This window comes from Canis lupus, chromosome 30 (genome assembly GCF_011100685.1).
Source record: "Canis lupus familiaris isolate Mischka breed German Shepherd chromosome 30, alternate assembly UU_Cfam_GSD_1.0, whole genome shotgun sequence".
In the NCBI taxonomy this organism is placed as follows: domain Eukaryota; kingdom Metazoa; phylum Chordata; class Mammalia; order Carnivora; family Canidae; genus Canis; species Canis lupus.
In genome coordinates, this window is record NC_049251.1 from 36,789,536 (window position 1) to 36,800,847 (window position 11,312).

At 43.3% G+C, this 11,312-nt stretch overlaps 1 long non-coding RNA gene across 1 annotated transcript; it reads right to left on the reverse strand.

Annotated features, from left to right (window-relative positions):
• Positions 1-748: 748 nt before the first annotated feature.
• On the reverse strand, positions 749-10,311 carry LOC111093401. Its single transcript, XR_005381387.1, has 3 exons — positions 10,192-10,311; positions 3,128-3,335; positions 749-1,846 (listed from the first exon to the last, which is right to left on the reverse strand). It is a non-coding gene; the product is annotated as an uncharacterized LOC111093401 (long non-coding RNA).
• Between the last annotated feature and the right edge of the window lie 1,001 nt (positions 10,312-11,312).

Consider the following 11,312-nt stretch of genomic DNA (forward strand, 5'->3'; position numbering starts at 1 on the left):
TTTCGTCCAATCTTTGGACTAAATCTGGCGTGTTGGTACAATCAGTTAAACAGTGCCTTTAAGAAAATGCTCAATTTCTTTAAAACCTGCTCTGCTGCCCAGATTTCTAGCTGTCCTCACCTCTCTACAGGATGGCACGTAGACTTACGAGGAAGGGGTATGGCTCGGTGATGTTGGCAGCCGGAAAGAAGGTCCTAGGTCCAGATCTAGGTGTCTATATGGCCCTCCACGTCCTGGCTGGCCTCCGTGGTAGCGATGCCTCCTTCTGACTTCTCTCTGATCTGTGAGCCTCCTCTGCCACGGTCTTTGATAGAATCATCAGCCTGACAAAGCCACGGTGGTCCTGCTGGCTGACTGGCTCCTTGCCCTTTGCAGGAGCCTGTCTGAGACCTGGCTGAGGTTCTGCTTCATTTTTTTACCCAACCCCCGGGCAATCTGACTCTTCGCCCCTCACCATCGCAGGCCCCACTGCAGACCCACCAGCTCTCAACTCAGTGATGTTCCAAATATGCTCCCACTCAGAGGAGTGGGGATTCCTAGGTCCTACCCATGGCACACCGAAACCAGCAATTGTTTAGGAAAACCAAACTCCAGTTCTCCCTTGCAAATCATGCTGCCCAGTCAGTGTCCTCTGATGTGACCCCCACAGGCTGGGGCAGAGCAGCCTTTGAGGTGAGCTTCTCCCGGAGCCCCAACCCAACATCTGCCCACCCCCCACCCGCCCAGTATTCCCTGTGACCCATCTGACACTCCTCACCACTCTGAGCTGAGGCCTCCATGAAGATTTCTGGGCACATTCTCTATTTCCCTTGCTTTTTCTCTCCCTTCCTTCCAGCTTCCTACGCCAGAGGAGGAGGGGTTTCTTTTCCTCCCCCTTCCTGTCTGTGCAGGACTCCTGTCTCAGTAACCTGGGCCAGGAGAGGTTTGGCACCTTCTTCCTGTTTCTCCACGTAATTCTCCTTAACCTAGCCTCCTCATGGCTAAGCCTTACTAGCAAATAGGGAGGGTGGGGAGAGAGGAGTTCTTAGTAATAAACTAACCTAAATCAAGAGGTATTTTGAAATTACAGTTGACGTTGAAAAAAACAAGCATTTTTTTTAACTGTCAAAAGATGGGGTCACAAAAGTTTTGCTCTGAAATTCTGGAACTAGGAATAGGCCTTTGAGAGCTCCTTGTGAGTCAGATGCTCCACCACACACGTTTCTACGGCAGCATGGTCTGATTGTGCATAAAAGTATTAGATGAATTTGAATATCCTAATGTTTCGGTTGTAAAATTTTGTCCTAGAAAAAGAAAGTCGGATAGAAATCACAGAGTTAGGAAGTGGAATAGAAATCATAGTTACGCATTAGAGATCGTGTAATTATCTATTCCCTCCAAATAGGAATCCTGACCTGTTTCTCCAGAGTCCCTGACAACACATAAACTCTAAGAACTAGACGCAGTCGGCCTTCTCTCCCACAGCTAAACAGCCCCTGTTGTGAGAAAATACTGTCTTCCATTGAGTCAGGTTTGTCTCCCTGAGATTTCAGGAGTTACCGCTGATCCTGCCCCCTGAAGCGACCGAGGCAGATTGGAGCATCTTTCCTTCCTAGTGCCACTTAAAATATTCCAAATCTAAAATACTCCGTCTCTTCCTCAATCTGTTCTCCAATTTGTGGCGTGGGTGTGTTTTCTTTCTTTTTAATTTCTGCCACCTGGATACTCTTTCCCCAGATGCAATTCATTCCCTCCATGCAGCATCCTTCTTAAAATGAGGTGGCTGGATGGGAGCGTGATGCCTCCTTCGTGGTGCCCTGGCGCTGAGTCCGGCAGCATCTGGATCGCAGACTTCTGATGTCAGAGTCTATTAACAGAGATTAATAAATGTTTGTTTCTCCCCCTCCACCCTCAAGACCCAGTGGTTCACTGAAACCCTCAGCTCAGGGTTTCAGATACACCTGCTGTCACCTGCCACCCATTTCCTTTTGCCCAGGTATTCCGGCCTTGTCCTACAGTTTATGAAACTCAGCTGCAGGACTTACCCAGGCTCGCCTCGTCCGTAGAGGCAGAGTTATAAAAGCAAATACTGAGACAACAAAGCGTGGGGCTACCGCACTTCATAGCAAAGAAACAATAATGGGGAGGGGTGTTAAGAAAATAATTAAAATTTTATTTTCTTCTTTTTTTTCTCTTTGTGGCCTCAGTATCTCAGCATCAAAATCTCTTTTTTCATATTTGCAGGCACTATGCCGAGACTCCTTAAAGAAAATAAAGTTCCTGATGTCCCGTTAGGAGAAAGTGCCAATGCAGTACTACACTTTCTTAAAATGAGACATCATTAGGGCCAGGACGAACCATTTTGAAATGGGTGGGTTTGTCCACCGCCCCAACCACTGCAACCCTAGGATGCCCACCATTACTATGCACATCTGTAAATACATAATTCAGGCCTAATGAAATATTAACCTACGACTGTTGCATTAATACATGTAAAGTAGAAAGTATCTTAGATTGCGACTCTGCCTTTTATGTGAAATACCTTAAGTGAATGCAAAGATGGTGATATAATATTCCCACAAGAACTGCAAAGTTTGCATTTCCTGAATGGGGTAGGTTTCTAGTTACATCATGTACTTTGGGAAAAATATATAGATGGTTTCTGGGTTTGCATGGCAGCAGAATGCTGTCTCTGATACAGTTCCTCCTGCCTCCCCATAAAAATGCCATGAGCAAAATACAAAACGAGCAACCAGCATTAGAAACTATAAATAAGGCAATGTTGTAGGCCTGCAGTGGGGCAGACAAAAAGAAGGATTAAGAAGCGTATGATTTGATTTGCCTCCTGCATGCTCCATCCTCTGAAGGCAAACAGGGCAGATGGCCCTAGAGAAGGAAGGAATTATTTAGAGTCTTCCTTTATTATCTATACATAATTCAGGAGCCGATCAGACAATCTAGACAAACAAATAGCCATTTCCTAACTGTGCTGGAGTCAGGTACTGAATGAGCTGGGCTTGGCCCCCTACAGCTTTGTCAGCATTGTTCCCCACAGTTCCTGGGGGACTGTCACCCCCAGTATGCAATAGAACAGGAAGTGGTAGGAGCAAGCTGAGAAGTACCGCATCCTAGACATAGCCACCTCTACCTTGTGAGCGGGAGTGGAAAGATAGGAAGACTGGAGGAGGTGTGTGGTCTTCAAGTCCAACGTGGTTTAAAGAAAAGCCACCAGCTGCACCTGACTCTCTGTTGGAATGGGTTGCAGGTTGATTGAAGTATATCTTTGGGTCCAGCAGAAATACACCAACAGATGTCTGGTACAGGCTCTTCTATTAGCCCAATCTATGGGTTTTGAGCTGAAAAAGCAAAGTAAACTCATAAACAAGGAAAGATATCTTGCCTGTTGGCAACCCCTGAGACTGAATCTATTTGCTTCACTCATTGGTGACTAAACAGAAAAACAAAAAACAATAAACAAAAAACAACCAGCCACGAGGTTTGTGAAAAGGTTTATGTTCTTGCTACTAATAAAGAAAAAAAAAAGATTTAAGGATTAATTTTCTAAGCCTAAAGACATTAGTAGAATAATTAAAAATAGAATTTCTGGATTCTATATTACCACAGGGAATTTAAGCAAATTAAACATTTCTACTACTTTTAATACAGCATAGAATATAGAATAAAATATAGAAAACAAAGGAAATACCTAGATGACACAAAAAGCAGAAAACATAAAATAAATTGATAGAAACAATCTCCTTGACAAAAGATGTAAACAAATTTATATATTTAATTTCTGTGAAAAAAACAACAACAACAACACATTTTACATAGAGGTCATGGGAAAACTTGTCTAGTGGAGATTTATGCTTTCCTCCTGATGAGACAAACTTACTTTAGGAGATACCAAACATTTTTCAGAGTCATAGAAGTTAAAATAATCTGGTTGTGGCAAAAAGACAGGTAAATGGAATAGAATTCAAATTCACGGAAATCAGATAACATTCAACAAATTTTGTTGAGACATCTTACTGGTCATTTTGGGGGAAGAAAAAAAAAAAAGACCAGACCCACATTGTACTTGTTTATATCAAAGTAAATTCATGAGAGATTACAAATTAAGAACCTAAAAACTTGGGGATCCCTGGGTAGCTCAGCGGTTTGAGGTCTGCCTTTGGCCCAGGGCGCGATCCTGGGGTCCCGGGATCGGGTCCCACGTCGGGCTCCAGGCATGGAGCCTGCTTCTCCCTCTGCCTGTGTCTCTGCCTCTCTCTCTCTCTCTCTCTCTGTCTATCATGAATAAATAAATCTTTAAAAAAAAAGAACCTAAAAACTTGAACCATAAAGATATCTAAAGAATAAATGGAAACGTTCTATTTGATGTTTGTCACTAAAGGTAGGAACCACAAAGAAAGGTAGATATCCTAAAATTTAAAAATTTCTGAAGAGGGAAAAACACTCCCCAATCACACCATTGTTTCATGTTCTGCTAACAAATAATGAGGGTTGCCTATTAAACTCTGATCTCTTGCTATTTTCACTTGAATTTTTTATATTTATTGAAAGAACTCTTTAAACTTATTTAGACACAGGTTTTTATCCTGCATTACTCTTGTGTGTACATCAAGAAAAGGAAAAAACCTGAGCAAAACAAATTGGTTATAATAGTCTTAAAACTTTTTGACATTTAAGGGCGCCTAGGTGGCTCAGTTTGTAAAGCATCCAACTGTTCTGGCTCAGGTCATGACCTCGGGGTCCTGGGATCGAGCCCCCCCTCAGCAGGGAGCCTGCTGGAGATTCTCTCTCTCTCTCTCTCTCCCTCTCCCTCTGCCCCCTGCCCCGCCCCGCATGCTCTCCCTCCTCTCTCTCCCTCTCTCTCTCTCTTAAATAAATAAATAAATATTTACCAAAACCTTTTTCACATTTAACATCTGCCTCTTCTAAATCATTTTTTTGAATTAGAGTTGAAGGCTGCTTCCTTCCTTACACACACACACACACACACACACACACACACACCCTCCTCTCTCTCTCTTTCTCTGTCTCATCTCTGCTGTTGCAACATTTTTTTTTTTTAAAGAGTTCTTCACTAACATCTCCTGGATTTTTTTCCAAGTCCCTGACCAAATTTTGGTGTGTGTGTGTGCAGGCAATGACGGCCCCCTCGCCAACTGCCACCTGGCTGACACATCCTGATTTCAGAGCTATTAAAATGTGACCCACAGCAACAACAAAAAGTGTTTCAGTAGCACTAAAGCACAGCATTCATAACAGGGTACCCCAGGGTGCCACGAGGTATAGTGGGACGTGCCCTGTTAATGTCAAGGGCAAAATTTCTAGCGACATTTGAGATTCTGGACAACGTAGTAGTAATATCACTTTAGTAGGGATAGTATCCTCCAACACACTGTTGCCAAGTCTGTGACTTCTCTCTAGGCATTTTCTAATAAGACCAACCCTAGCCATGATATTGTGGCAATTATTTTTGAATGAAGCTCTTGTGACCTAAATCAGGAAGATAAGTCATGCTCTACATACCTTGCTTTTTCTCACTTAATAATATATTCTGCAGACCTTCCCATACAAACCCTTGTAAGGTGAATTCATTCTTTGTGATGTCTACATAGCCTCCCATTGTATGAATGAACCATCATTTATTTTACTAGTGCACTACCAATGGGCATTTCGCTAACCTCTAGCTTTTTTTGCTATTACAAATGATGCTGCAGTGGGCATCTCTGGAAACATAAGAAACCATTAATAGAGGTCGCTTTTCAAAAATGGGCCCAGAGATTTGAAACAAGGAGAGTTCTTTCTCAATCTGTACCCTTTGACTACATTTATTTTTTGCAATAAATTGTTTTTATTTTTAAATTACAAATAAACATTGAAAAAAATGTAGGTTTTTTTTTTGTTTGTTTTGTTTTTTCTGGTTGTTGCTGTTTTTGCCCTGGTTTTAGAATGAATGCTGGTCTTAACCTCCCCACTGATTCTGCTCTGATTTGGGAAGCCTCTGATTTCCCATTGCTTGGTTCTTTGCCTTGTTGGACTTTTCCAAAGAACAACTCGTTTCTGCAAATCCAGCTGAGTGTTTTCTTCCAACCCAAGCTGGTAAGAGGCACCTTTTCTTTAAGAGAACTTCCAGGATGCTTGTGGTATCAAACAACTTCATTTTTTTCTCTATATTTCCAGATAGGAGAGGGGTTATATCTGGCCTGCAGTACCTTCTGGGGATTCGGCAGTCTGTTTTGTGTAGGATCTTGTACCTTTCCTTTTCTGTTTGACTCTGAGAATTAGTGTTCTAATTCTAAATCCACATGAAATACCATTTTTGCCCAGAAACTTCCCCTCTGCAGCCTTAATTCAAAAGCAATCTCCAGTCCTCAGCAAGGTCTGTTACAATGGTGTCTTGGGGTTCAATATCCTTTCTAATAATGAGGACATATTACAAAGCAGTGAAAGAACCTGTTCTTCTCTTGATACAGGGCATTTTAACACATTTTTTTTAAAAGTCCCCATTATAAATTTCAAAATGCTATTATTTTCTAATGTTTTATTTAGATGAGTACTTGATGTCTTCATTCTCCCTTGGTATTCTTGTCTGAGAGTACTTGACTTAGTTTCAGACCAAAAACATTGAATTTACAGATTGTGGATTGTGATTTTTTAAATGCATGTTTCATAAATAAATAGGGGAGAAGAGATAAGTCTTTCCAAATAATATATGTAGATACTCTCCTCTCTCATCCCCCACCACCCAGAATGAGTTGGACTTGATGACTTACTTCCACAGAAAAGCGCATGAGAAGGGAAACACAGTAACTTCCCAGTGAAGAAACCTGGGATGCACCACCTTAACCACATGATCAAAGTTCACATCATCAGTGATGTCATGTGCCTACAGGATGATGAGAAGGGCTCATGACCTCATTCTTTCCAAAACAAAAACCGAACCAAACAAAACAACTCTCCATAACCCCAATCTAATCATGAAAAGTATATCAGACAAATACAAATTGAGGGACATCCTACAGAATACCTAACCACTATTTTTCAAAAACATCAAAGGCATGAAAGACAGGAAAAGGCTAAGGAATTGTAACAGATTAGAAGACCCTAAGGGGATGGCAGTTAAGTGCAGTGTGGTTCCAAAATTGGCTCTTGGAACAGAAAAAGGATAGTAGTGGAAAACCTGGCAAAATCTGCATAAAGTAAGAATTTGGCTAATAGCAAAGTACCAGTTCGTGAATTTGACAAGTATATCTTAGTAACGTGAGATAGCAGCATGGAGCACTGCAGCCAGCCAGGAGGACACAGAATTCCCTGCACTGTCTTTGCAACCTTCCTGTAAATCGAAAATTATTCCAAGATTAAAAGCTTATTTTAAAATGTTTATGTTTGTATTTCCCCTTTTCTTTCTTTTTAAGAATTTTAATTCTAGGGCTCCTGGGTGGCTCAGTGGTTGAGCGTCTGCTTTTGACTCAGGTCATGATCCTGGGGTCCTGGGATCGAGTCCTGCATCGGATTCCCTTCAGGGAGCCTGCTTCTCCCTCTGCCTGTGTCTCTGCTGCTCTCTGTATGTCTCATGAATAAATAAATAAAATCTTTAAAAAATGTTTAATTCTAGTATAGTTAACATGCGGTGTCATATTGGTGTATTATAGGTGTATAATATGGTGATTCAACAGTTCTGTGTGTCACCCAGTGCTCATGCCATCCTTCATCCCCTTCACCCGTTTAACCCCCTCCCCACTCTCCTCTCTTCCGGTGGCCATCAGTTTGTTCTCTAGAGTTAAGAGTCTATTTCTTGGTTTGCCCCTCCTTCTTTTTTTCTCTTTGCTCATTTGTTTCTTAAATTCCACATATGAGTGAAATCATGTGGTATTTATCTTTTGCTGACTGCCTTATTTTGCATAGCATAGTACTCTCTAGCTCCATCTGCATCATTGCCAAGTGCCTTACTGTTTTGATTACACAGCTTTATAATATAACCTGAAGTCTGGAATTGTGCTGCCTCCAGTTTTGCTCTTCTTTTTCAAGATTGTTTTGACTATTTGGGATCTTTTGTGGTTCCATACAAATGCTAGGATTGTTGGTTTTAGGTCTGTGAAGAATGCTGTTGGTATTTTGATAGGGATTGCATGAAATCTGTAGGTTGCTTTGGAAAGTATGGACTATTTATTTGAGAGAGAATGTGTGCACACAAGCAGGGGGAGGGGGAGGGACAGAGGGGGAAGCAGACTCCCCACTGAGCAGGGAGTCCAACAACATGAGGGGCTCCATCCAAGGACTTGAGGATCATGACCTGAGCTGAAGGCAAACGCTTAAACCAACTGAGCCACCCAGGCACCCCTTGAAATATGAACTTTTTAACAATATTCGTTTTCCCAATCCATGAACATGGAATATCTTTCCAGTTGTTTGTGTCATCTTCAATTTCTTTCATCAGTGTTTCCTAGTTTTCAGAGTACAGGTCTTTCACCTTCTCATTTAGGTTTATTCATAAGTATTTTGTATCTCCTCTTTTCAAGATCATGAGCCTGAGAAGTTAGGGTTTTGTGTAGCTGCCTATGTTTATCCAGAGTCCTGCGTCATAGCATGGGAAGCTGTTATTGCTACAAAACTGAGATCTCATCTCTCCCCTCAGCCTGACGACCAGGGCATGGCCAGAAGATGACATCAAAGCCAGGACAAGAGTGAGGGAGTGTACGTGTCCTGGAAGACCCTGTGTCTGGGCTTCCTGGCTGCTGGGATGCTTGGGTATCTACCGCCTTGGCTGCAGCTGCTGCCCTCTATGGTGGTGAAAACGAGGGGTGGGGTGTCACTCTGAAGTCTCCAGCTGCTGCATCTCTCCCCAGGAGCACAGGCTGCTAGTAACTGTGCTGCAATAGAAGGCAGAAGCAACTTCTTCAATGGCATTTTTGGGGCCCCATCTTTACTAGCAGAGTCTTTTAGAACAATCATGCTCATTGTTTGAACACCATTAAAATGACAAAGATGCTATAAACCACAGAGTATCAGTAACTTCTTTCAAAGGATTCCAATCCACAAATGAGAGAGGGAAACACAAACAGATTTTTATCACTGGGCCACATTTCCTGACTCACAGCTTAAAGACTGGTCTCTCTCTCCAGCTAATAGGGACTGTGCAGGGTTTCTAAGTGAGAAGACTTTACTTCTCTTCCCTCCATCCTGCAGGAGAACGAAGGAGCTTGCTATGAACCGAATTGTGCCCCTCCACCTCTCAGTCCATATGTTAAAGCGCGAACACTTTTTGTGACCTTGCTGGAGATGGGATCTTTTATTAAGTGAGGCAAGGAGGATGGAGCCTTAATCTGGTAGAACTGATGCCCTTAGACGAAGATGAAGAGACACCAGAGCTCCCCCTCACTCCTGTGAGGACACAGTGAGAAGGTGGCTGCAGTCAGAAGAAAGGCCTCACCAGAACCCGATCCAGCCAGACCTGGATCTGGGACTTCCCGGACTCCAGAGCAGTGAGCGATAAATTCCATCGATTAAACTACCTAGTCTGTGGCATTTTGTTATGGAAGCCTGAGCAGACTAAGATAGCATACTAATAATAATTTCTCCATTCTGCTTTTCCTCTTTTGACCGGAAGGGAAGAATGTATGGGTAAAACTCAGAATGAGGTTGTTAGAAACAAAGAGAAATGCATCAATCCTAATCCCAATAGTGGCTGTTAGAGAAGGGACAAGGATGATAGAGCAGGAAGGAGAAAGAAAACCCATCATCTTTTCTGGCCTCCACTCTAACTCCCAGGATCAAGGGCAAAGGTTAGCTGGCCAGAACCCTAACTGACTGATAGTAATAGTAGTAGTAGTAGTAGTAGTAGTAGTAGTAGTAGTAGTAATACAAAAGACTGGTGTTTGGAATTTACCCCACTTTTTTTTTTTTTTTTAAACCATACTCCGTCAATGACCTGGAGTTTCTTCTTGGGTTCTTTAAAAGCATCTCAAAGAGAACTCATAAAATTTCCCTGTCTTTTTCCCACTATAGAGGTCTCTCAAGGCTCTGGTGGGGAATTGCATGAGGTAATGGATGCAACAGTGTTTTGTAAAATACAAAGCATTCCACCCATGCAAGCTATTATTGGAAGGAAGCAGAAGGATGAATTTAAATCCCAAGATCCCCTGAAAAATGTGTGAAAGGTGGCTCCATTTAGATCGTCGTCCTCACTGTGAATTTACAGACCATTTAGCAATTTCTCCAAGTGCTCACACCCGTTCCCTCGGTGACATCCCGGCCCTGCGCGTGGGGAGCCTGGAGAGGCCGGGGCCCCCAGCCCGGCCGGGGACAGCAGCCTTGCCTGCGAGGAAGGGGCTCGGTTGCTAGGAGACCAGCAAAAGTGGGCAGCCAGCTCCCGAGCAGGTTAGAATCCGGCGAGGAAGGATTTTAAAAGCCTATTTCCGTCTGCTTCTGTGAGAATTGAAATTCTCTTCAGGGTCCAGCCACCAGTGATACAATCTGCTTATATTACTGGTATTGAGAAGCCCTTGAAAGGGATTTATCTGGCCATTTCTTGTGTCTCCTCCCTCCCCCAGCGCCTAGAAAGAGGGGCACTTAAGAAGGGGTGGGGGGGCTGTAAGTTGGTGGAGTCGGCAGCAGAGGCTGGGAAGTGGCAGCAAGAGTTACCCCAACCAGCACACCTGATCATGACCCTTGGGCCCTAAAGAGGAAGTGATCGCACTCAAGCTAAGGAGAGTTGCACGCCCCTTCCTTCCAGTGCTTCTGTGAGCACCCAGGTAGGCGCCCCGCAGCACCCAAAGGGTTTTTCAGGCCCATCAAGAGGTATGTCAAGCAGGTCTTTTCTTCTGGAGTTTATCTTCACAGAAACAGCCTGACATGTGCTTCTGGGCTACTTAGAGGAGGCTGACCCTGTATTTAAGTCTTCCCTTTGAGGATTACGAAGAGAATATGGTTCTCCAATAAGAATGGTTTGGTTTGGTTTGGTTCGGTTTTCCCTAAGCACGCAGCACCCCCAAGCAATCAGCTCTTTCATAGCCCGCGAGCCTTCAGCAGGATACACGGATGCCTACAACCGCATAGAACAGGGTACTGAGCTCAGGAGAATCAGCTGGAAAAACAGTGGAATAATAGGTGCATTTAGAGTCATTTATGGGCTGAAGCTTGACAGTCTTTGTGCCTCGTTACTGCTGGAGCATCGAGAGCAGAGCGGCGGTGCTGATTCATCAGGAAGAAAGCAGCTCGCTGGGCCTATGAAAATAAACCATCTCTGAAGAGCTTCCAGTGCCCTCAGCAGACTTGCTTTATTTGGTTAAAGCGTCATGTCTAATGACAAAACGCAACAACAA